This window comes from Bison bison, unplaced genomic scaffold (genome assembly GCF_000754665.1).
Source record: "Bison bison bison isolate TAMUID 2011002044 unplaced genomic scaffold, Bison_UMD1.0 scf7180017864482, whole genome shotgun sequence".
Classification (NCBI taxonomy): domain Eukaryota; kingdom Metazoa; phylum Chordata; class Mammalia; order Artiodactyla; family Bovidae; genus Bison; species Bison bison.
Window position 1 is genome coordinate 4,490,073 of NW_011495042.1, and position 26,087 is coordinate 4,516,159.

General features: G+C 40.4%; 1 protein-coding gene across 5 annotated transcripts in view; it reads left to right on the forward strand.

The window, feature by feature from the left end:
* The window catches only part of TMCC1 (transmembrane and coiled-coil domain family 1), a 154,833-nt gene that overhangs the window by 85,208 nt on the left and 43,538 nt on the right, over positions 1-26,087 (forward strand). The window lies entirely within an intron of this gene.

The following is a 26,087-nucleotide window of genomic DNA, read 5'->3' on the forward strand; positions in this document are numbered from 1 at the left end:
CTGGTCCCCTTGCACTTCTCCTTCACAGTTAACAACACCTCCACCCTTCAGATTGGAAATCTTTGAGTCACCTTTGATGCCTCTTTCTCACTCCCAGTTTATCAGCAAATCCTCTTGACTTCACTTTTAAATGTATCTAGAATTTGCCAATATCTGTTCTCTGCTGACACACTCTTTCACCTGAATTACTGCATTAACCTCCTCACGAGTCTTTTAGCATCTACTTTTGCCCCACTAGAATTTTATTCTTATCACAAAAGACAGAATAATCCTAATAAAACTTAAGCCAGATGATATTATTCATATGATCAAAACTCTCCAGTGTTTTCCTTTGTTACTCACTTGTATGCGGTCTGTAGAGCCCTACACAATCTGTTTCTTCATTAACTCTCTGACCACACTAAGGTAAGTTCAGTCACTCAGTCGTGTCCAACTCTTTGCGACCCCATGGATTGCAGCACGCCAGGCTTCCCTGTCCATCACCAACTCCCAGAGCCTACCCAAACTCACGTCCCAGAGTTGCTGATGCCATCCAGCCATCTCATCCTCTGTCGTCCTCTTCTCCTCCTGCCTTCAGTCTTTCCCAGCATCAGGGTCTTTTCCAACAAGTCAGCTCTTCACATCAGGTGGCCAGAGTATTGGAGCTTCAGCTTCAGCATCAGTCTCTCCAATGAATATTCAGTTTGATTTCCTTGACATTGGCCCTCTAGCTATTCCTGGAACGTACCAAGCACTCTGCTCCCTCAGTACCTTTGCACTGTACTCTGCTGTCTCCGGGTTCTTCTTTCTCTAGGGAGCCACATCATTCATGTGGTCATTGCTTTCAGATCCTACCTTAGGTGTTATCTTGTCAGATCTTCTTAGTGAGACCTTCCCTGAGCACTCTAAAATATAAATTAGGATATCTCCTTGTTTTATTTTTTATTCCTATCATTTATTACCTTTTAGTGTACAATAACTAATATACTATATGATTTACTAATTTATCTGTTCTCTTTCCCCCTTCCTGCCCCCACCTCAAGAATGTAATTCCTTGGAGAGTGTTTGTCTATTTTATTAACGTATCTTCAGCATCTAGGGTATAGTAGATGCCTAGTTCCTGTTTATTGAAAACGTGAATGAATTGTTTCTTTGAAAAAAATGGAAGGAAAGAAAAGCGCCATCCTGAATTAAGAATGCAGTATTCCATGGAACATTGTGTTTTATTATTGAGCAGAAATCTTAGTGTATAACTTTTTAAAAGTGGTTTCATCATTTCCCTTGAATGTAACAACAGCATAGTAACCTTTTGCCTACTCTTTATTTTTCAGCTTTTTTATAAATAATGAATCCCTAGAGATTTCTTCTTGCCAACAAGAAAAATCAAAGTTATTCACTCTTATTTAGTTTGATTCTATGATTTAGATAGAACAAATGTTATTGTCCTACTTAGTAGATATATAAAATAAGATTTCAGTGTCTCTTATAACTCTGCTTTTAGTTACATTCATGCTGCTGTTGCTGCTAAGTCGCTTCAGTCGTGTCCGACTCTGTGCGACCCCATAGACGGCAGCCCACCAGGCTCCCCCGTCCCTGGGATTCTCCAGGCAAGAACACTGGAGTGGGTTGCCGTTTCCTTCTCCAAGTTAAATTCATATTAACACAGAAATATCTCCTCTCTTGGTAGTAAATGCCAAATTCCTTAAGTAGATTGAATTCTAGGTGGGATCATAAAGCATGAAAGAATATAAAACTAAATTTTACTTAATTGTGTCCAAATGTGGGCTGTGTACTAGTGCCCTGAGAACTTTGAGAGGGGAAAATAAGCTAGGAGAGCTTGAAGAAGATGGGCTTTGAAGGATAGACGGGTAGGAAGCCAGTGAGCGGAGAGGAAGCAGAGTCAGTCAGAAGATTATTGTCTCTTTCCTTTTCTGCAGTATTGCTGGAATCTGTGTCTCATACGTGGTTTATTTATTGAATGAAAGAATGAATGAATGTGATAATGAGCATTGTCCACTACGTGATCACTGAGAGCAGTTTGGCGAACAGAGTATGTGTTGGCAAAGAAAATGTACAAAGCAGTTTGATGAAGCCAAGTCTGGAACGTTTCGATGTCCAGATAAAGATTTCAGACTGGTTTGATTAAGTGTTAGCAATCCAGCCCATATTCTTACTAAATATTTACTAAGAAAACCCATGATGTAAATAGTGTGCTAAGAAGTTTTGTCTAAGATTATGGCTCCTTCCAATAGAACTTTCTGTGAGGATGGAAATGTATCTGTGCTGTCCAGTGTAATAGTCACCTACCATATGTGGCTGTTGAGCCTTGAACTGCAACTGGTGTGAACGAGAAACTGAATTTTAAACTTAATTTAAAAGCCGCCTGCAGTTAGTGGCTGCCTTATTGGACAATGCAAAAGGATATTGGCTGGGAAAGTGAGCGAACTAGGCCTGGGAAAACAAGCAGTGGTGTTTAGAGCAATCCCGCCATGAGTGACGACGTTTCGAAAGGGGGAGCATCTGCTGTCCAGAAAGAAGGACCAGCAGGATCGAATGAAAAGGAGACGGAAGGAGGAAGACTCAGACTCGCATAGCATCCAAGACTATGGGTAATTAGGAATTATTAAGGGAACAGGATATTTGGAGCAAGCTGAAGGGTGGTTTGTTGGTTTGGGTGTAAGTACAAGTTTGGGTGTATTATGTCTTTGATGAAGATGTAATGGCCAAGTGGAGAGACTGTGTATTTGGAAATAGAGAATTTGGTGGTGATATTAGTGTAGAGATAATACCTGAAGTCATGAGTGGAAGAGCTTTGAGCAAATAATAGAGGAGTGAAGGTGGTGATTAGTGTCATACAGCAAAGAGAAAAGGATGAACGCTGATTGAATTTAGTTGTGAAACTATAGGTTTAATAGAGGAAGAGACCCTAGAGATTGTCATCTAATCCATTCCGTTTACAGAGGAGGAAAGTGCTCAGCGATGGGAAGTGAAGTGTTGAAGTATACACAGCTTGTGAGTGTCAAGTGGATGTCTTGACCCTAAATTCTCTGCTGACCCTTCCGTTTACTTCTCTTCTCATTATGTGAGCAAAACAGAAAAATCTTACTGAGGAATATAATTTCAGTTGACTAGGTGGGAAGCTGGTTGACAGATCGATAAGTGGAATATGGGATAGAGAAAGGACATTAGTAAGTGTGGACAGCTTCTTTAGGAAGCCTGGCGGGGGGCTGGGGGGGGGTGGGGGTGGGGGGAAGGGCTTGAAATGGGATGTAATTGGAAGAGGCAGTAAAATCAAACCCAAGTGTTTTTTTTGGTCACAGAAATGTCGCTGAATGAATTATTCTGGCTTGACAGGCGAGGGATGAAAGTGACAGAAGTCTTAGCTCCCTTACTGGCACCTAGGAAGGCGGGTAATCGACCCGGGACTGTCCTCAGTGGGGTCAGAAGTCTTAGCTCCCTTACTGGAGCCTAGGAAGGCGAGTAATCGACCTGGGACTGTCCTCAGTGGGGTCAGAAGTAGACAGTCCTTAGGTCTACTCAAACTGCTTAATGACTAAGCCTTCTGACTATGTATATACAGAAACAGTCATGCCTCACTGCATGTTATTCTCTTCTGGTTTAAGATGTTGATCGTTGGTGTGACTGCCATTTTACTTGGAAAGATATGACTTCATAATATTTCCTGTTCTTCAGACCACCTGACCCACTAAGATCTGAAAGGAATTCAGAGAGACAAATTTTTAGCATGAGTACTTTGAATATGTTCTTGTTATAACTTTTAATTATCTAACCACCACTATTTGAAGATATTTCCCATAATATTAAAGAACCAACCACTATATAAATTAAGAAGTCTCTTGAAAGCCCCTTGGACAGCAAGGAGTTCAAATCAGTAAATTCTAAAGGAAATCAACCCTGAATATTCACTGGAAGGATAGTTGCTGAAGCTCTAGTACTTTGGCCACCTGATGCAAAGAGCTGACTTATTGGAAACAACCCTGATGCTGGGTAAAATTGAGGGCAGAAGAAGGGGGTGATAGAGGGTAAGATAGTTGGATGGCATCACCAACTCAATGGACATGGATTTGAGCAAACTCTGGGAGATAGTGAAGGACAGGGAAGCCTGGCGTACTGCAGTCCATGGGATTGCAGGGAGTCGGACACGACTGAGCAACTGAACAATGAATATAAGTTAAATGTGTCACAGCATGTTCATTGTAGCTCAGTAAAGCTAGGGTGAGGGAGAAGTGTCCCTGCTTCTCCATCCCCAAAAGGTATCTCAGGTGAACCTTTTTTACATCTTTAAAGTATTTGATGTCATATTACAAAAGGAACTTCTACTGAAATGGTGATCACAGACAATGAAAATGTAGGAAAGAGGAAGAGCTTAAGATTGGTAGGGACCCAGAAGATTGACTTATATTTTGGTTGTTATTAGAAGAAAATGTTAAGAGACTTACTAGGCTTTCACCTTATGTAGAAAATTAAAAGGTAAAATGTAAGATTTCTTTTAATTTTGCAGTGATGTCTTAGAAATAACAACTGAACAGATAATTTGAAGCTAGGAATTACTTCTTGGTGTTTAACTTCTGCTCCCAGTTTATTTCTGAGAGCACATGACCACTCTTGGTTGATTTACTGCTGCCAGTAGTCTCTGTGTATTATGATGGGGGATATTGTGCTTCTGCCATAAGTCATTGCATTCTAGACAAATTGCCAAATCAAGATACAGTCATTTGGTGCTTGGTTCTCGGAAACACACACACAAAAGAAAGCCCCGTTAGAGTGGAGTTAGGCTGTTTGATTAACTTTTCTTAAAGGGAACATACTGCCTTGAGATGTAGTACACTTCTGGCAGTTATGCTTTACTGCAGGGAGATGAGATATTGTGAAATTCAACCTGTTCCGAAGGCAGAAAGGGAGAAAGTGTCTTTAGCCTAATTGTATCAGTGGGTAAACAAGGCCAAAAGCACAGCTGCATAGTGATCCAATCATGATTAGGATTTCTTCCCCCTTATTTTCCAGTTTCATGCTCTTTTGAGCTTCATATTAAATGAAAATTTTGCTCAGTTTAAATTTTGAATTGTTTTTTTTCCTTATTCCAGACCTTAGTCTATTAATACACTCTAGTAAATAGACTGTTTACCTGAAAATATTTAGAAACCTAACTGCTGTAGTTTGCTTTTAGAACATTTCAGCTTAGAAGAATGTGTCTTGTTTACTTTTTGCTTGCTAAGCGTGTATAACTGGCAGAAGTTCTTTAGCTCCGCTGCCCACATGGTCTGGACAAAAGAACTGGCAATCTGTTAGAGAGGGACAAAAGAGAAGCAAAGAAAATAATTTTCCTTTGGCTGGAAGATACCAGTGCAGCCTTGGTCTCTGAGGTCTGGACACCAACTGAAGTGGGGGAATCAATGGCAAGTAGTGTGTGCTCTGAGGAAGGAGGCATTCCGGCTGGGGGTTGGATCGCATGGCATGCAGAGTAAAGGTTCCTGTTGGTCCGCGGTATTTCAGCCTCATGTTCCCAGTTGGAATTTAAGTGAGAAATACTTGGGCATTTTTCTCTTGTTTAGTGTTTTTGAGGAATCTGTGTTCTTTCAGCTCAGCTGACTTTTTTGTTCTTTATTTTAAAAGAAACGAGCCTCTTGACTCTAAAAGGGATAATCTAGCAAAATAAAAGTGCAAAAAATGAGATCTGACTGAACTGTGATACTTTTCTTCTAATCTGTCTCATTTTAGGAAAGTCAGGAAGTCTTGTTCGGGAATAAGATAAGCCCAAGGAACTTGTGTTTTGAGGGGAAAGGCAGGTTTTAGGGTCTTTCTCTGAGTGGTATATGAGGGGTGGGGAACTCAAAGAGCTGTGTGCTAACGGGATGACCTACTTCTGAGTCACTTAAGTCACTTCTGTACCTGTGCTAAAACCAAACTGGAATCTTGGAAAAAACCTTGAATTGGTACTTGTCAGTAGTTTCCCTATAAAGAATCCTATCCTTTTGCTTATTTTAGTATTCCCAGAATAGATAATGAATTTTTAAATCAAATTATTCCCCAAGGGAAGATTGCCATAAATTGCTGTAGTGTGCTGTAATTTTTCTTTTAATCAGTGAAGGGAAGATAGTTTTATAATAGTAACTGTGATTGATTAGATGCCTGTTGTGTTTCAGAAATTATACTCAGCACTTTATGAACAAGATCTCATTTAATCTTCTCAGCAGTTGTGATAATTAAGATTCGGATTGGGACTTGCTCATAGCACACTTGGAGAAGATTGTATTGTGTACCAGTCTTTGAATAGTCATTAGTAGCATTTTATCTATTTCTTCTTTGATTTTATATCCCAGCTCCTAGCATAGTCCCTGGCAGGTGGTAGGAATATATGTCCGACTTCAGTGATACATACTTCTCCTTAATGCCAAGCTGCCTTTCCAATAAGGAGTGCTCTTCTACAGCGTCCAGCACTTTGGGAGTATCTCCTGGTTTTCCTTCTTTATCTCTGGTTCTTCCGATTTGTTCCTTTGTGTGTATAGACCCTCTTCTTCTGCTCATCTCTTGAGTGTCGATGTTCCTCCGGGCTCTGTTTTAAGGGCTCTTTTATTCTCTGTCTATACTTCCCGTGGGCAATATGTGTTTTCTTGGCATCACTTGTCATACACATGAGGAAGAAGCCCAAATCAGGGGCTCCAGCTGAGCTTTTCCTTCTGAGCTTCAGTTCCATTCATTTTGTGCATTTATTCATTTGTTAATTCATTCGGCAAACATGTTGAGGGTCAACTCTCTTCCATCTGTACAAAGTAGAGCAGTGGAAAAGATAAATAAGGTTTCAGTTCTCATGGAATTTATGATGTAGGAAATAGGCAAACAATCGAGGTTACAGATTGTAGTCCAGTAAGTCATGCAATGTGGAAGGGAGTGGCTAGAGGAGGATTCTTTGAGGAGATGGTATTTGAGATGAAATCTGAAGGCAAAGACGTTTGTGTTGAGGGGAGAAAGGGGAATAAAGGGAAGTGAGGCAGTTCCCTAGTGCAGAGATTCTAAAAGCAGAGAACTTGCCCAAATGAGTGAGAGCAGTAGATAAAAGAAGAAAAATGGTCAGTGTCATGGAGGAATTTTTTGGCCATGATAAGGAGTTCGATTTCATTTTTAAATTCAATAGGAAGCCCTTCAAGGGTTAAAATAGGGAGTAATATGATCTGATTCATATTTTAGAAAGATTACTTACAGCATGAGGACTAGGTAATAGAAGTGGATATATGGCAACCATCAAGAAAAATACTGATGCTTTGCAATATGCTGGCTAACAGTGGAGATGAAAGGAGGTGGACAGAGTTGTGCTGTATCTTGGTTTTTGAAAGTGGACTTCAGAGGATTTGGTGATGGATTGAATGTGGGGAATGAGGAACAGTGCTGGTTGCCTGCTTCTTGCCTCTTCTGGGATCTCTCACAGTCACTCAGTGTTTAATATGGTCAAAAATGAGCTCGTCTTCCCCGCCCCTTTCCCCAAACTTACTTCTTTCCCAGTCTTTTCTTATTAAGGGTCACCTGCTGTGTACCCAGTTACTTATGACGGAAGAGGAGGCATTATCTTCAGCTTCTAATCTTTCCCCCGTCACACCCTCAGCCCCTAACCAATAGAAGCCATTGACCCTGCTTGCTACACATCTCTCAAATAGCGAGTATTTGAGAGCGTGCTTCCATCCCCAGCGTTGCACCTGAGTTCTGACAGCAGACTTCTGGTGGGTCTCTTTGCGTCCTTTATCATGCCCCCTTCTAATCCATTCTGGATGTGTGTGCATGTATGCATGCTATGTCGCTTCAGTTGTGTCCGACTCTTTGTGACCCCGTGGGCTGTAGCCTGCCAGGCTCCTCTGTCCATGGGATTCTTCAGGCAAGGGTACTAGAGTGGGTTGCCGTGCCCTCCTCAAGGGATTTGGCTGTTCAGACAGATTTAATTAAGGCTTCCTTCTGCCAAAACTTCTTCACTGGCTGCCTCAGGATAGAGTTAAAACTGCCCTAGCGTAATCTGTAGATTTTTTTTTTTATGACCTGGGCTCTGCTTACCTTTTTGCCTCAGCTTTGCTATCCACCAGCCACTCTAAATTACTATTTTTTTCCCTCTTAGTCATGAGGAGTCATGCTGTGGCTATTTTTGCATTGATTTCCCTCCCTTTTCCTAATCCTGTCACTACTCACTCTCCAGTTTCCATTCCCAAGAAACAAGCAAATATATACAAACTCCTGAATGTCCTTTGGGTCTCAGCTTTGATGTCATTGCTCCAGAGAAACTTGGTGGCCGACCAGCTCTAAGCCAGTTGCCCTTCTTTTGTGTTCTCTCAGCACTGTGTACTGCCTACCATCTACCAGGCCGCTGTCTCAGTATTTTGAATTGCCTTTGTGTTCCACTAGACTGTAGGCTTCGTGAGGGCAGGGGTGAAATCTTCCATGTTCACCATTATACTTCCACCTTCTAGATTCTTAATATACATTCCTTAAAGGTCATCTGTGGTAAGAAATGTATATATTAATAGAACATTCATAGCATTTTGGAGTATGATAATTTATTCTGCCTACTGACAGTTTTATGGAAAGAATATTCAATATATATGTGATTCATAAATAGACTGATACCTCAAGCTAAATGACAAAGTGGTCAGTACCCTGAATAATACTATTCTCTGAAATGGCCCTTAGACATTTTCACAGGACCCCAGCAGTCCTTGTGTAACACGAAAGTCAAGAAATTTTCTTCTCCAGACCTAGAATCATCTGTGTTCTTCCAAGGAGCCCTGGTTCCTTTAGTGAGGAACAACATTTGGGGACCATTCTGAGCGCTAAATATGCTCATTGCTTCTGTGTTGTGCCAGGATGACAACTGAAAACAGTTTAATATTTCTTTGTAGTTCTTTTGGTCTTTAAGGTACAAAGTACAGTAAGAATATATTTTAAAATCACTTGAAATAATTTGGGGCTTCTGTGGTAGTGCAGATGGTAAAGAACCTGCCTGCAGTTTAGGAGACCTGAGTTCCATCCCTGGGCCGCGAAGATCCCCTGGAGAAGGGAATGGCAACCCACTCCAGTATTCTTGCCTGGAGAGTCCCATGGACAGAGGAGCCTGGCAGGTCCATGGGGTCGCAAAGAGTCAGACATGAATTTTTAAGTTTTTATTTTCTTCTTTTACTTTTTCAAAATTTTCTGTTAACTTACCAGCTTGATGCTGTTGGGCTTCTTTCATTTCACTTTTTACATTTAGAGGTTTTTCCCCCATTCTGATTGAATTTGATTTTATAATCGCATAAAACATTTACATGGTTCCAAAGTCAAATCTACAAAGCAGGGTGCATTCAGAAAAGTCTAGCCTTTTAACTTCCCACACCCACTTCCAGCTCTGCCTTTCCCGTATCTATGTGGCCTGTGCACCACATCAGTCTTTGTAAGCTGTGTCTCTCATGGGCTCAGTCATGCCATACAGTCTTCAGTTGCTCCCTCTGTACTCAAAATGAAGCTCATATTCCTCAGCTTATTGGTTAAGTCCTCTCATGACAGAGGACAATTAACCTAACTTCATTAGCCAGTGAGCCTAGGGTTCAGCCAGACTGAATCGTTCATTGTTTCCTGTACAGGCTCTGTATTTGTTCCCTCTTGCTTTTCACTCAGGTTTTTCTTACAGCCCGGATCACTTTATCCTCCCTTTCCTTTTCCGGCCCACCCCCCAATCTCCTTATCCAGGTCTTAACTATTCTTTAAGCCAAGATCAGCTGCTTCCCTCCTATCAAAGCTTTCCTCTACCATTCCCTAGGGCTTCAGTCTTCTTGCCTGGAAAATCCCATGGACAGAGAAGCCTGGAGGGCTACAGTCCCTGAGACACGACTTAAGGACTGAGCACAGCTACCATTCTCACATTCCCTACTATGGACATGTTGATTTCTGAGAGTGTGGTGGTTGGGACAATTAGAGTTAAGTATTAGAGTCCTCAAGAGAGCCAGAGATTCTGATAGTAGTAGTATCACATTGACAGAAACCTCAGAGCACACACATCTCAACTGACTCCTCTCCTCTCCCGCGGGCGGTGCCTGGGATACTCCTGTTGTTGTTCACATCTCTTCATTTTTGTTAGAGTGCTTAGGAGGCCAGAAATTCAATTTTAGGTTTAACCTAATTATAGTCCGTCTTTTTAGTCAAGTGTACAAATTGCAATTACATATTCATTTTACTGTGTACTGTCCTGGAACCCAAATTCAGAGTGTCTTCCCTGAAGGTGTACTGTCCATGAACCCAAATTCAGAGTGTCTTCCCTGAAGGTATGGGAAATTTTGCACACTCTCTGGAGATAATCTCCAAGTTCATAGATTGTAGAATTAAAATCTGTAGTTTAGGAGCATTTTGGTAGTGTTTAAAGAATTGTGTCAAACCTGTGTTCTTAATACCTCTGTAAGTACAGATACAGTTTTCATTTTTCTGGTCTTTCATTTAATTGGACCTCAGATAATCACAGAATCCCTTGGAGCTCCAAATAGTTACCAACCTCAGGCAAAATTGTTTGCTTGCCAAGGACAGAATGTTTCCGTTTAACAATATAAGGGAAATGAAAGTTCCATTTTGCATCAAAAATACAGTGCAGGATGGATCCGTTTGAATTCATGACACATGTAATAAAATCAGAAGGTAAAGAGTGTGTTGGCTACAATAATCCTTTGGTAATTATCACCTTAAAGAAAGACCTTTAACTGCTAAAGGAAAAGATAGGTAACATATTCTTTGTTGCTTGATTCAGGCAGAGTTTGTGATTAATAATAAAAAGAGCATTTAAAAAATAAACTGTGCAGTTTTGTTCCCCCTCTGTAAATCAGCATAGCTTACGTGCCATAAGAAGAGAAGTGTGGTTTAATTGTTCTTGGTTTATCTTTACCCCTGGTCAAGAGTAGGTATGTCAACCTTTATATCATTTCCAAACATCAGTGTAAGAACCTAAGTGAATGAGGTCTAACCTAGATTGCTTTATAGAAAAATCATATTTGGAGGGGGATGTGAAGTATTTCAAAGAAGAGAAGACAAAATTCCCAGCTCTTACCCCTTCCTTCTCCTGGTTCTCTGGGTGTCACATCCATTACCGTTTGCTTGTCCTTCCTCCCTACTAGACCGTGAAGTCTGTGAGGTCAGAAATGAGTCTGACTTCTTTCTCTGGATATCCCCAGTGAATACAGGGATGAATCAGGAGTCTAACCCTAGCCATGCTGACAAGCTTCTCTTTAGCCTCAGGCAAGTCATAGTACAGCTCTTTATGCCTGTGTTCAAAAGGATTAAAGAGAAAAGTCATAGTCTCTCAGAGATGGAAGAGACCTTATCCAACCCTGTATTTTGTGGATGGAAAAACCCTGACAGCCTGGCTTGCCTCAGTGTGAGAATAGAAATCCTTTGAACTAAGTGAATAGCCGTGTTATATTTTATCCTGATTTTCTCTTGTGGGATGGATTAATTTCATTTGGGACTGTGGTGTAAAGCCTTAAACCAGATCCATTTTCCTTTGCAACTTAGTCTTCAAATCTTATTCTTGAGTCAGAAAAAGAATGGATGGTTTAAATTTCTCATGGTGGGGGACAACAGGAGGGAAAAAGAAACACCCGTTCAGTAGGATTTATAATAAAACAAAATGCCTAGAGATCTAGTTGCTAAAATCATTTACCTCTCAGGAGGCACCTCTCACTAAACTTCTTTTTAAATAATGAACTCACGAACACATTAAGATCCTTATGTCTATATATGTGGGCATTTAAAAAATGGTCTTCAGAAGTTGTTTGGATTGGGGACTTTAAAATTTTACCTTCTAGTGAAATATCTTCAAACTGTATTGTGAGGAAGAGCTGTATCTTGCCATCTATTATAACACACCTCAAGCAAAGTGAAATAATTATTCTTCAGATTCAGTTCAGTTCAGTCGCTCAGTGGTGTCCGACTCCTTACAACCCCATGAATTGCAGCAGGCCAGGCCTCCCTGTCCATCACCAACTCCCGGAGTTCACCCAAACTCATGTCCATTGAGTCAGTGATGCCATCCAGCCGTCTCATCCTCTGTCATCCCGTTTTCCTCCTGCCCCCAATCCCTCCCAGCATCAGTCATTTCCAATGAGTCAACTCTTGGCGTGAGGTGGCCAAAGTATTGGAGTTCCAATGAACACCCAGGACTGATCTCCTTTAGGATGGACTGGTTGGATCTCCTTGCAGTCCAAGGGACTCTCAAGAGTCCTTCTCCAACACCACAGTTCAAAAGCATCAATTCTTCGGCGCTCAGCTTTCTTCACAGTCCAACTCTCACATCCATACGTGACCATTGGAAAAACCATAGCCTTTACTAGATGGACTTTTGTTGGCAAAGTAATGTCTCTGCTTTTGAATATGCTATCTAGGTTGGTCATAACTTTCCTTCCAAGGAGTAAGCGTCTTTTAATTTCATGGCTGCAGTCACCATCTGCAGTAATTTTGGAGCCCCCCAAAATAAAGTCTGACACTGTTTCCACTGTTTCCCCATCTATTTGCCATGAAGTGATGGGACCAGATGCCATGATCTTAGTTTTCTGAATGTTGAGCTTTAAGCCAACTTTTTCACTCTCCTCTTTCACTTTCATCAAGAGGCCTTTTAGTTCCTCTTCACTTTCTGCCATAAGGGTGGTGTCATCTGCATATCTGAGGTTTTTGATATTTCTCCCGGCAGTCTTGATTCCAGCTTGTGCTTCTTCCAGCCCAGCATTTCTCATGATATACTCTGCATATAAGTTAAATAAGCAGGGTGACAGTATACAGCCTTGACGTACTCCTTTTCCTATCTGGAACCAGTCTGTTGTTCATGTCCAGTTTTAACTGTTGCTTCCTGAACTGCATGTAGGTTTCTCAAGAAGCAGGTCAGGTGGTCTGGGATTCCCATCTCTTTCAGAATTTTCCATAGTTTATTGTGATCCACACAGTCAAAGGCTTTGGCATAGTCAACAAAGCAGAAATAGATGTTTTTCTGGAACTCTCTTGCTTTTTTCATGATCCAGTGGATGTTGGCAATTTGATCTCTGGTTCCTCTGCCTTTTCTAAAACCAGCTTGAACATCAGAAAGTTCACGGTTCACTTATTGCTGAAGCCTGGCTTGGAGACTTTTGAGCATTACTTTACTAGCGTGTGAGATGAGTGCAATTGTGCGGTAGTTTGAGCATTCTTTGGCATTGCCTTTCTTTGGGATTGGAATGAACACTGACCTTTTCCAGTCCTGTGGCCACTGCTGAGTTTTCCAAATTTGCTGGCATATTGAGTGCAGCACTTTCACAGCATCTTCTTCCAGGATTTGAAATAGTTCAACTGGAATTCCATCAGCTCCACCAGCTTTGTTCGTAGTGATCTTTCTAAGGCCCACTTGACTTCACATTCCAGGATGTCTGACTCTAGGTGAGTGATCACACCATCGTGATTATCTTGGTTGTGAAGATCTTTTTTGTACAATTCTTCTGTGTATCCTTGCCACCTCTTCTTAATATCTTCTGCTTCTGTTAGGTCCATACCATTTCTGTCCTTTATTGAGCCCATCTTTGCATGAAATGTTCCATTGGTATATCTAATTTTCTTGAAGAGATCTCTAGTCTTTCCCATTCTGTTGTTTTCCTCTATTTCTTCCTATTGATCGCTGAGGAAGGCTTTCTTATCTCTTCTTGCTATTCTTTGGAACTCTGCATTCAGATGCTTATATCTTTCCTTTTCTCCTTTGCTTTTTGCTTCTCTTCTTTTCACAGCTATTTGTAAGGCCTCCCCAGACAGCCATTTTGCTTTTTTGCATTTCTTTTCCATGGGGATGGTCTTGATCCCTGTGTCCTATACAATGTCGCGAACCTCCGTCCATAGTTCATCAGGCACTCTATCTATCACATCTAGTCCCTTAAATCTATTTCTCACTTCGACTGTATAATCATAAGGAATTTTTTTTAAGTCATACATGAATGGTCTAGTGGTCTTCCCTGCTTTCTCAATTTAAGTCTGAATTTGGCAATAAAGAGCTGATGATCTGAGCCACAGTCAGCTCCTGGTCTTGTTTTTGCTGACTGTATAGAGCTTCTCCATCTTTGGCTGCAAAGAATATAATCAATCTGATTTCGGTGTTGACCATCTGGTGATGTCCATGTGTAGAGTCTTCTCTGGTGTTGTTGGAAGAGGGTGTTTGCTATGACCAGTGTGTTCTCTTGGCAAAACTCTACTAGCTTTTGCCCTGCTTCATTCCGTATTCCAAGGCCAAATTTGCCTGTTACCCCAGGTGTTTCTTGACTTCCTACTTTTGCATTCCAGTCCTCTGTAATGAAAAGGACATCTTTTTTGGGTGTTAGTTCTAAAAGGTCTTGTAGGTCTTCATAGAACCGTTCAACTTCATCTTTTTCAGCGTTACTGGTTGGGGCACAGACTTGGATTACTGTGATATTGAATGGTTTGCCTTGGAAATGAACAGAGATCATTCTGTCATTTTTGAGATTGCATCCAAGTATTGCATTTCAGACTCTCTTGTTGACCGTGATGGCTACTCCATTTCTTCTAAGGGATTCCTGCCCACAGTAGTAGATATAATGGTCATCTGAGTTAAATTCACCCATTCCAGTCCATTTTAGTTTGCTGATTCCTAGAATGTCGACGTTCACTCTTCCCATCTCCTGTTTGACCACTTCCAATTTGCCTTGATTCATGGACCTGACATTCCAGGTTCCTATGCAGTATTGCTCTTTACAGCATCAGACCTTGCTTCTATCACCAGTCACATCCACACCTGGGTATTGTTTTTGCTTTGGCTCCATCCCTTCATTCTTTCTGGAGTTATTCCTCCACTGATCTCCAGTAGCATATTGGGCACCTACTGACCTGGGGAGTTCCTCTTTCAGTGTCCTATCTTTTTGCCTTTTCATACTGTTCATGGGGTTCTCAAGGCAAGAATACTGAAGTGGTTTGCCATTCCCTTCTCCAGTGGACCACATTCTGTCAGACCTCTCCACCATGACCCGCCCATCTTGGGTTGCCCCACGGGCATGGCTTAGTTTCATTGAGTTAGACAAGGCTGTGGTCCGTGTGATCAGATTGGCTAGTTTTCTGTGATTATGGTTTGTGTGTCTGCTCTCTGATGCCTCTCACAACACCTACCGTCTTGGGTTTCTCTTACCTTAAACGTGGGGTATCTCCAGCAAAGCGCAGCCGCTGCTCCTTACCTTGGATGAAGGGTATCTCCTCACAGCCACCCCTCGTGACCTTGAACGTGAAGTATCTCCTCTCGGCCTTCCTCCTAATTCTTCAGATTAGGGAGTGATTATTTGCTTTTCAAAAGAAGGCTTCACTTTAAGAAAACATCCTAAAGAAGTGCTGATATGTGCTATGACAAGAATGAACCTTAGAAATGTTTTAAGTAAAAAAAGCAATTACAAAAGGCCACATATTGTGTGATTCCATGTATATGAAATACCTAGACTAGGCAAGGCTGTAAAGACAGAAAGTAGATCGGTGGTTACACAGGATCAGGAGGAATGGGGTAATAGGAGGGAGATGACTTAAGGGGTAGGGGGCTCCTTTTTGAGGTGAGGAAGATGTTCTAAGATTGATCATGGTGATGGTTTTGCAATTCTGTGAATATACTAAAAATCATTGAATTGTATACTTTAAATGGGTGAACTATAATGGTGTATGAATTATATCTCAAAAGTGATTTTTAAAAAGCATTTATCATAAGGATTGTTTAGTGAGCATTGTTGTATCATCTGAAGAACCATTTGATTTTTGAGAATAATGGCTAGCATTTGTTGACTGCTTATTATGTGCCAGGCATTGCGCTAAATATTTGAAAATCTACATCTTAGGCGTTAGTTTCCATCCAGCTTTTTAGTAGCACAGTCTTCTCTGTATTCTCCATGCATACTAGCACAAAGCCTTACAGATGCCATAAACTCCAAATATTTGGATGAATGACAATGTATATGAACTGATGAATGAATGAATTTAGCCCTCCAGCTTGGCCTCCCAGGACATCAGGGCACTGATCTCTCCTTTTCTTTTTATCGGTCTAGTCTCAGACCTAGCAAGCAGTTCTAGCTCACATAGCAGTTAGTAGTTGTATCAAGTGGAAGATAATTCTGACTGGGTTTTGCCGTTTCCACAGAAGAAAAGAGGAGGCAGAGGGGGGCTTTTATCGCATTGCCCTCCTTCCTTTTGGTCCTTATTTTGAGTGGCCAGCAACCCATCTCTAGCTTTCAGTCTCCGTATTTACTCCTGGCGGGAGTGGTTAATCTCCCTGCAGGTCTTTTAAGGAGAGAACACTAGCCCAAACAACTTTGACTTTCCGGTATGCCTGAATCAGAGTCCAAGAAAATGCCTTTCAGAATCTTCTACACAGGTGATATTTCTTTGCTTTTCACTTTCTGACTAGAAATGAGACCCCTAAACTCTTATAGTGAGGGTCACAATTTCTTCACACTATTTGACAATTAGGACAGTTAGTTGGATGCTGACTTAAAACACAAATAATATAGTTCAGCTCTGCCCCCCAGAACCCTCTGGAATCCTGATGACCTCGTATCTGGACCAAGAGCGCTCTAACACTGTAATATCTATATTCCTTTGAATTCTGGGTCAACTAGAAGATGCTTTGCTCCACAGCCTGTGCTGATAATTATTGAATTATGAGATATCACAGTCTTGTTTTGTGTGTGTGTGTGTGCCCAGTCCGTGTTCAACTCTTTGCTAACCCATGGACTGTAGCCTGCCAGGCTCCTCTATCCCTGGAGTTACCCAGGCAAGAATACTGGAGTGGGTTGCCATTTCCTACTTCAGGGGATCTTCCCGACCCAGGGATCGAACCCACATCTCTTGCATTTCCTGCACTGACAGGCAGATTCTTTACCACTAGCGCCACCTGGGAAGCCAAAATAAAACTTTTATAATGTTACATAAAACTTAGCCTTTCAAATTCAGGATAATCTTAATTCCGTATGAGCTGAGATCATGAATAACAGATTAGTTTACTTGTCATATTAAAACATCTTTATGTTTTTTTCTGAAACAATGAGGATATCCTGGATTTTTTTGTTCTTTAGAAGAGATCAAAACAAGACTAAATACCTTGCACCTATCTTAAGCTGCCTGGAACCCTCAATCTCTTTTCCATTCTGCTTTCTCTAGTCATTGTTGGCTAGAAGGATTTTATATTTAATACTTATACTATGACCATATTTGCATTTCTCTAACAACCCAATGAGCTCCTTGCCAACAAGGAAACTAAGGTTTAGAGAAATACATACTAAATTTACCTTAAAAAAAATTAATTACCCTACTTGTTCAAAATACACCACAGAGGAATCTGGATAAAAAATGAAGCAAATCTCCCAACTCTGGCAAAATTGTTCAAGAATAAAACAGTTGGGAGGAGGTTCTCAAATACCAAATATGAATAATTTAAGCTCTGATGCTATATTAAAAACTCCCAAAGAAAAGCCAGTTTATACTTACAGTTAATGGTATTAATAAGATGGAAATAAGTGACTTATAGCCATATATTAAAATGTTAGTTGCTCAGTTGTGTCCAATTCTTTGAGCTACCAGGCTCTGTCCATGGGATTTTTCAGGCAAGAATACTGGAGTGGGTTACCATTTCCTGCTCCAGGGGATCTTCCTGACCCAGAAATTGAACCCTATCTCCTGCATTGGCAGGTGGATTCTATACAATTGAGACAGATTGCTAAGATTGCTAAATTTTACTAGCGTTTGGAAAGAATCATGATTTATAAGCCAATCCTAAAAGCTTAAGGAAAAAACTTTGATTTTGAATTTGCAATTTAATGTGAATTGACTGTTATATAGAGTCTAAAATTTTCTAAATAGAAGTAGTATACACAAAAACTTCTTAGGCATATAATACAAGTTTTCAAAGAAAGGACAAGGAGAACATCAAAACATCGATGGTTTACCTGATAACACTGAATTATAGTTTGGACTGCACTCCCTGGTATCCAAAGCAAAATATTACATATGGGAATTTTAATCTTGGGTCCCTGAATTTCTTAGGATTACATGTAAATGTGTATGTGTCCATGAGTTTTTCTGGAGGAAGAATTTTCATCAAATTCTCAAAAGGGTATGTGATCCAAACAAGACTGAACCATTGTATTACATTTTTAAAAACAGGGTGGGTAACTGAGGAGTCTCTATAAATTCATTTTTAAGAATCCTTTTGCAACCTGCATTAATGGAGCTTGTGTTTAGGGTTAAATTTATGTTTTAGATTAGTCTTCAAGTATATGGGGATTACCTTTTTACTGAAGGCCTTTTTGTGCCTAGGAGGAAAAAAAAAACTCAACACATTAATTCATTTCATTCTCACAGCATTTATACAAAGTGAATAATCCTGTTTTACTGATGAGGACACTGAGACTCAGATTCAGAAAGCTTGCCCAAGGTTCCGGAGCCAACTGAGAGAGCAAGGAGGTGCTCTGCCTGCTCCCCACTCCACTGTCTCCAGCTGAGCACCCTCGGTGCCCTGGGCGCTGCACAGATGCTGGTGCCGTGGCGCTGCACACACCCTTGCCCCGTGCCCCGCTCTTTAAAGAGAAGACCTTTCAAAGAGGGGAGTAAGCATATACCGACTAATACAACTCGTGAGGGTGTAAGTGCTTCAGATGTCCCCTATATTAGTCCATTTTCTCTTGTGAGAATGCTAGGAATGCTTTATTGAATTTCCTTAGCCTTCCCGTATCCTCATGGAAAAAACATCTATTCTGCACATGCACAGGTAGCGGTGAGTGTAATCATAACTGTCTCCTTATCTTCTAGTTTATTCGTGGAATCGCTTTAGGACCAGGTTTTCTAACAGTTGAGATTATACAGTAATCAACAGTCTAAAATATTATAAAAAATTAAAAGTTTTTAAAGCCACAGGTATAGTCATGAAATCTCTAAGAATAATTCATTTCTTTTCCTCCCTTTCAGGGATTTAAAAACTATATAGAAGGAAAAGAGGTTCAGCTGTGTCTTTCTGTTTGGGTAGCAAGGACATGCTTTGTGCTGCTGAAAAGGAGGGAGAGAGGCCAATACCCTTAGGATCCAGAATGTCTAGCAACGCTGCCCTAGAGGCTACACAGCACAAGTGTAGGCAAGGTCTACACGGTCTCCCTTCAGGGCAGTTACTCTGGATGGGGAGGATTCTTGTGGCAACAACTACACTTAGAGAAATGTGAAGCCACTCTTGGAAGCATCTTTTGTGCTGTGGCTGAGAAGCTGTTGGTGTTAACTCTGATTATGAGCCCCCAAGAGAAGGTGTGGAGTTGGTGCAGGACATGACAACCAGATGTTTTATAATCGCATCAAACAAGCCAAAGAGAAGAGTGAGTTTCGAGAAATGTGAATGCATGTTTGAGACTGTGGGACATGTTTTCTCTCTGTTTTTTTTTTTTTTTTTAATGTACTCTTGAAGAATTTCCCTATCAGATCGGTGTCTCTAGCACTCGTAGCTGGTACTTGGAAATCTAGTTTAATTCGATTTAGCACATGACAATGACATGTTTGTTTTCTAAGCGATTTTATTCTCTTCGTATTGTGGGAAGCCTCAAAGGCGGTTGTTGTGCTCTTTAATGGTTACCCAGAATTACCATATATATATATACTGGCTGGAAACACCTAGGTTCAAATCTCTTCTCCTTTACCGGTCAGTGCTCTTACCTTGAGCAAGTTTCTCATCCTCTCAGCTTCATCTTCGAGTTGAAGATGGTGGTTGTAATAACTTCCTACCAGGGCTGTTATGAGATTATATTGAATATGTGTAAAACTCTCAAGTTTATACTGAGATTACATACTGTGTGCTATTTTAAATGTTTTTAAGAAAGGAGTGAAGAGAAATGGGTTGTTTCAACTTAAAAATACTTGATTTTCTAAACTCTTCTACAGCAAACCAGCCTCACTGCCCCCTTATCCTTCTTCCCCTGAAGTTGCTGGAAGTGCTCTCTCTACTTGGTATAAGTGGTAGTACACTTGTAACTACAAGGTGAAATTAAGATTTTAAACATCTTAGCAGCAGTGTAAGCATCCATTTTGCATTGAATTTGGTACATGGAACACAAAATTAATCAGATTTACTCTAGAGATTTGGATAATTTCAAAGGAACTCTTTTAAAATCATACTCTGGTGTCACTAGAATGTTTCATTAGATGCTGTTAGGACTGTAGTAATTGTTTTCCTTTAAAACAAATGGAAATTGGCAGTTGAAACCTACCAGAAAAGCTCTTGATTTGGGTTTTATGAAATGGTGAAAGTATTTTTTAAAGCCTGAATTTTAAATAAATTAATCAATAGCAACGAGGTTGTGAGTTTTAAGTTTTTCTTTGAGTTTAGAAACTGAACTCAGAAATGCCTTTTACCTTCCACTGTCTTTGTTTCTGAAGCTATGATCAAGATCATTTTTCTCTATCAGGGCATTTTGCAGACCATGTAGCCTGTTTGCCGGTTTTTATACACTGAGTGAAACATAAATACAGTTGATTTTTTTGGCCTGCACCATATGGTAAAAAAGTAAATATCTCTAACTCAGTGCCTATCACAACATCTGGCTCAGAGTAGGTGTTTTATAATTATATTCGTGAAATGCTGTGATTGGGAGAAAGATTTCCACAGAAGGAACTCAGAGAAAACTTCATGAGAGCATTGGCTTTGAGCCTTTAAAGGCTCTTGGATGTAGAAGGGCATTCCAGGGTGAGAGAGTTTCAGCAGGCAAGGCCCAGTAGTGATGGATATTGTACGAATGTTACACGTGTTTACAAACCATCCCAGTTCTTGTGAACTGCTGTCACAGTGTGAACCCAAAGACACTGGACAAAAATGAAGCTAGCAAGGAAGCTACCTTCCTTTAGGATGGGTAGCATAAATGAAGCATCTCCCTTGGGATTTGGTTTGTCATATGATGTAGGCCAGCCTACGAGAGCATCAGAGATAGGCTGAATAGCACAGGTAAGCAAGTGGCTTACCCTCGCTGAGCCTTAATTTCCTCTTCATTAGAAATGAAGCCAGTGAATAAGTAGAGGGCCAGGTGTTCTGTGGATTAGATGAAGTAATGTATATGAAGAGCCTAGTACTTAAAAGGTCACTGTGCTTCTGGTGGTTATCGATAGTAGTAGTTGTGATTAAAAATAGTACTACATTGGGATGTAAAGACATTTCATCATCCAAAAAAATTGATGGTGCCTTACAACATAACAGCTTTGTGAGTGTTTCTAATTCACATGTCAGTTGCATATACTTCACAGTGCCACTTGTGTAATGTGAATACAACTTTGTTTTTCTTATTTCGTGATAAAATATTGTACTCTGAATACTTTATATAACATGTAGAGGAATAGCTGCATATTCACCAAAGCTTCACCATAATAAATAGCATGAAGTACAGGTGACACTTTTCTACAGAAGTCTTTTATTGGAATGTTTAATTCTTTTTTTAATCCCTTATTGCAGCCTTCATAGAATTCTCAACTGCTCATGAAGTTCAGGTTTGTGCAAACTAAGAGAAAATCTTTCTAAGAGAGTTGATTCAGCCAACAATTTTATCACAAGAGGCTTCACAGATGAGGAAACGGGCTTAGTAAGACTTGTCTACACAGGTTATTGGTGCCAAAGTGGGTATTCAGTCTACATTTTCTTCTCTCCTTAACTCTGAATGCTTTCTTTGGTATATACCATTCTGTCTGTAACCAAGTACATCTGTGCAATAAATCTGTATAGATCTTAAGAGTCGGGGTAGCTGAGAACACAAGTCCTGTTAGAAATGTTTAATCAAGAAGTGACTTTTTCAAGTTTTAACGGCTTTTCAACAAACTTTAACAGTTTTTTTTTTAATATAATCCACATATAATACCCTTCACCCATGGAAGTTTATAGTTGCACGACTTTTACTTTATTCAGTTTCACAACTGTCACTGTGATTAATTTTAGAACATTTTCATTACCCCAGAAAGAAAGCCCACACATCCCAGCCATTACTGCCAATCTTATCATTCCCCTCAGCCCCAGGCAAGCACTAATCTAGTTTCTGTCTCTGTGAATTTGAATGTTCTGGACATTTTATGTAAATCAAATCATAAAATATATGATCCTTTGTGACTGGCTTCTTTAACTTAGCATTCTGTTTTCAAGATTATACGGTATGTTATTTAGCAGTATTTCTTTTATTAGTGCCAGGTAATATTCAGTTATATGAATATCACATTTTATATGTCATTCATCAGTTGATAGACATTTGAGTTGCTTCTCCTTTTTTCACGAATAATACTGTTGTGAATGTCTGGGTACAAGTTTTTCTGTGGACGTTTGTCTTCACTTCTCTTGGGCATGTGCCTCTAAGTGGTGTGTTGAATCACACGGTAACGGTCTGTTTGATCGTTTGAGGAACTGCCAGACTGTTTGCCGCAGGGACTGTAGCATGTCGCATCCCCGCCGGCAGCCTACGAGGGTTCCACTTTCTCTGCATTCTCACCAATTCTAGTTACTATCGTCATCCTAGCTAGGTGTGAACTGGTATTTCATTGTGGTTTTGATTTGTATTCCCTTGAAGGCTAATGATGTCGAGCATCTTTTTAATGTACATTTTGGCCATTTGTCAGTCTTCTATTGAGAAGTGTCTATTCAGGGCCTTTGCCCATTTGGGTTTTCTCGCTAACATTTAGTTGTAATAGTTCTTTATATATTCTATGTACAGTTCCCTTAAAAAGCTTATGATTTGCCAAAAGTTTTTCCCCTTTCTATGGGTTGTTTTTTCATGTTCTTAGTGGTGCACTTTGAAGTTTGTTGTGGCTGTTTTATCTGTTTGTTCCTTTATGGCTTATGGTTTTGCTGTTACATCTAAGAAACCATTGACTAAATCCAAGGTCATGAAGATTTACACCCATAGTTTTAGGTCTTACATTTCGATTCTTGATTCATTTTGAGTTTATCTTTTATATTTTGTGAGGAAGAGTCCAACTTCATTCTTTTGCATGTTGATAGCTACTTGTGTTGGTATCATTTGTTGAAAAGACCATGAGTCTTCTTGGCAAAGGAAATTATTCTTAAGCATTGCTTTACGAAGAGAGATGTAAATGACAGAAATGAAAAAATTCTGATCTGGCTTCTAGGTAAATTATATGAAGAGTGTGAGGTCAGACTATTTAGATCAGAGAGTCCTTTCCCCATGGTAGACAGTTGGAAACCAAAAGATGAGACATTTGCTCAGGAGAAATTACAATATTGGAAATAGAGAGTGAAGTTGTAGTGTTAGAAGTCTATCAAGAAATAACTAAATGATCTCAATTTATTTTGCTGAAATAAGTCATGAAATCTTCAGTTTATTAGGATGAATGTATAGAGAAGCTTTGAAGGTTTGAGTATGCAAAAAATATATATAAGCTAAAGAAAGTCAATATAGAAATAATAAATGACAAAGATAGAGCATGAGAAATATAATTTATAATTTTATTTCCTCCAAATAAACACAGAAGCACAGAAATAGAGGCAAATAACTGAATGGCAAAATAGTGGAAAGAATGTTAGGGAAGAGTCAGAATTCCTTGGTTCTAATCCTAACCCACCCCAGTTATGTAATCTTGAATAAGTCAACCTTCAGAGTAGTCGCTAATATTTACTGAGGCCCTGCCATATACAGGAATTGTGCAGATCTCAAGTTCCTTTTTTGTAAAATGGAGATTATGTCACATTAATTGCTTTGAAAACTTCTGTAAAGAGCCATGTACATAGAAGAGATTATTCTTGAAATTTGGGTTTATTCACTGTAGCAGCAGTATCTGATAATCTGTATGTCAGTGCTCAGAAATGTGTGCTGAAAGATGTGCTATATCCTTATTTTGATGAAGAAACTGACGTTCAGTGGTTATGAAAGTTGGACAGTCAGTAATCAGTAGAGTCAATTCTAATGTAGTTTTGCTTGATTTCTTTATACCACCTTGACTTTGGCTTGAAAGATGGTATAATAGATCCTGATGGGAGGGGGAGTGGGAGGGAATAGGGTAGCACCAATGAGATTTAATTTCTTAGACATGAAAGCTTAGGATGTAATTCCAAAGGGGTGATTAGTCCTGAGATTAGTGATCTCAGTGGTGAGGTGGAACAGAACCTTGTGTTAATAAGGTCAAAGGTAAATGCCATTTGACTAACTGGTAAGTCCCGGAAGAGCTAAATGTTCTGAAGCACAGTCATGTAAGAGTTTATCCATGTGTCTGCTGGAGTCCTGGACAGTTTTCTTCAGGAGGCAGAGCGGGGACAGAGCAGCAGTGAGATGTCTGAGTGGGGAGTAGAGGTAAGTGCCAGAGGGCACAGTGCCACAGCTTGTGGAGATGGGCAGACTTTGCTTTGGACCATGAGGATGTCACTTCTTAGAATTTTTTATTTTTTTACTTGAATTGATTTTCTCATATTCATACCTTTTGAAGACCCTTGTCACCCCACCCGTAAAGTGCTTGTGATTCATTGTTGAATGTGAAACTAGGCAGATCCTGAGTACTTCATAGCTCTGATCGTTCTGCTCTTTCCACACTTCTTGTCCTTTCCCTGGTGGAGTTGAGAAATACTATTTGGACATATAAGACCAATGAGGAGAGCACAGCACCCCACTCAAGTATTCTTGCCTGGAGAATCCCATGGACAGAGGAACTTGGCAGGGTGCAGTCCATGGGGTCGCAAAGAGTCATACTGCTGAAGCGACTTCGCACCATTACAGGTAACACTGAAAAGAGTACAAGACCAGAAAAGAGCCCAAGAAGAGAACAGAACAGCTTTTATTCATTGATTTGAGCTGTGCCGTTATCTTCTTGATGACAAGCACAGAGTTCAGGCTTGAGTTGTTAGCCTCTGCCACTGCTGAATGAATAAGCAGCAGACATGCTTCTCCCCGATGCAGTGTGGCTGTTGGAGATATCGTCAGCTGGCACAGGGGAAGCACAGAACTTTGAACTCACACTCTGATTTGCAGACTTTCAGTTTCTGTGTAGAAATCCGTGGCGGTTGGTGTCTGTGAGAACAGATCTGTGAAAGGGAATTAACGTGCATGGGGCCCATGCTTTAGGTGAGGCGGCCTGAAGCGCTTGAAGGTGAAATGAGAGTCCCAGAAGTCTCAGAGGCCTGAGGTGTTCTTATTTATATTGCCATGCATCCCAGAAATGGCAGAACTGGGCTTCAGAGGACTCGGGAGACGTTTGCGGGAAAGCTGATGCTGTGTGCTGACTGAGGGTGTGCATGTGCGTGTTCATGTGTCCATTGCTCCGGAGACTCCCCTGATAGTCACGCCTAACCCCACCCCTAGTCCGGAATCCAGTCTTTTCATCAGAGCTTTGTCTTTTTGAGAATGATGAAAGGATTGGGTCACTCTGGTCTGGAGTAAACCTTCCGTGATACAAGGGAGACCACAGAATGGGGAGGGTTGTCTGCACTGTGTGTCCTGTGCTTTTGTCTTGACGGAAATTCCATCTCCTGGTTCCTTTTTCTCTTCATGATTTGTGTGTGTGTGTGTGTGTGTGTTCCCCTTATTTCAGGGAAAAATTTCTAACAGTACAGTTATATACATTCTTGGTGACCTAAAAAGAAATGGTAATGTGCGCTAGGTCTGCAGCAACCTCTGCCTTTTGGGTATTTGGGAGAAATGAGGTTTTTAAACCATCTCTTCAGTTTCAGCGTATCTCTAACACCAAAAATATTTTTTTTAGAACATTCTCCCTTCTTCCTTTGTAAAGTAATAGAAAAGTTTTGGGGCTCCTCGGCTAGGTCACAGTGTCCAAACGACTATGCCTCATTTAGAATAGAATCTGGACATTATTTGTGATACAAAACAAAATAACCAATAGTTCTTAGAATTTCCCACTTCCTGCTCATTTCCTCCAGACACAAAATAGGTTTGAGGAACAAAGTTTTCTCCTAATGTTTTGACCTGCCTGTGTTTGGGATTCAGAGTATTTTGGGTGCTTATTGCTTAACTGGGCTGAAGATCACCTCATGTGACAGCATAGATCCCTTGTTTTGGAATTGCCATTACTTTCTAGAACAAGGGATCTATGTACAGCAGCCAACATGCCCTGGGTCCTCTTGCTTCATATTA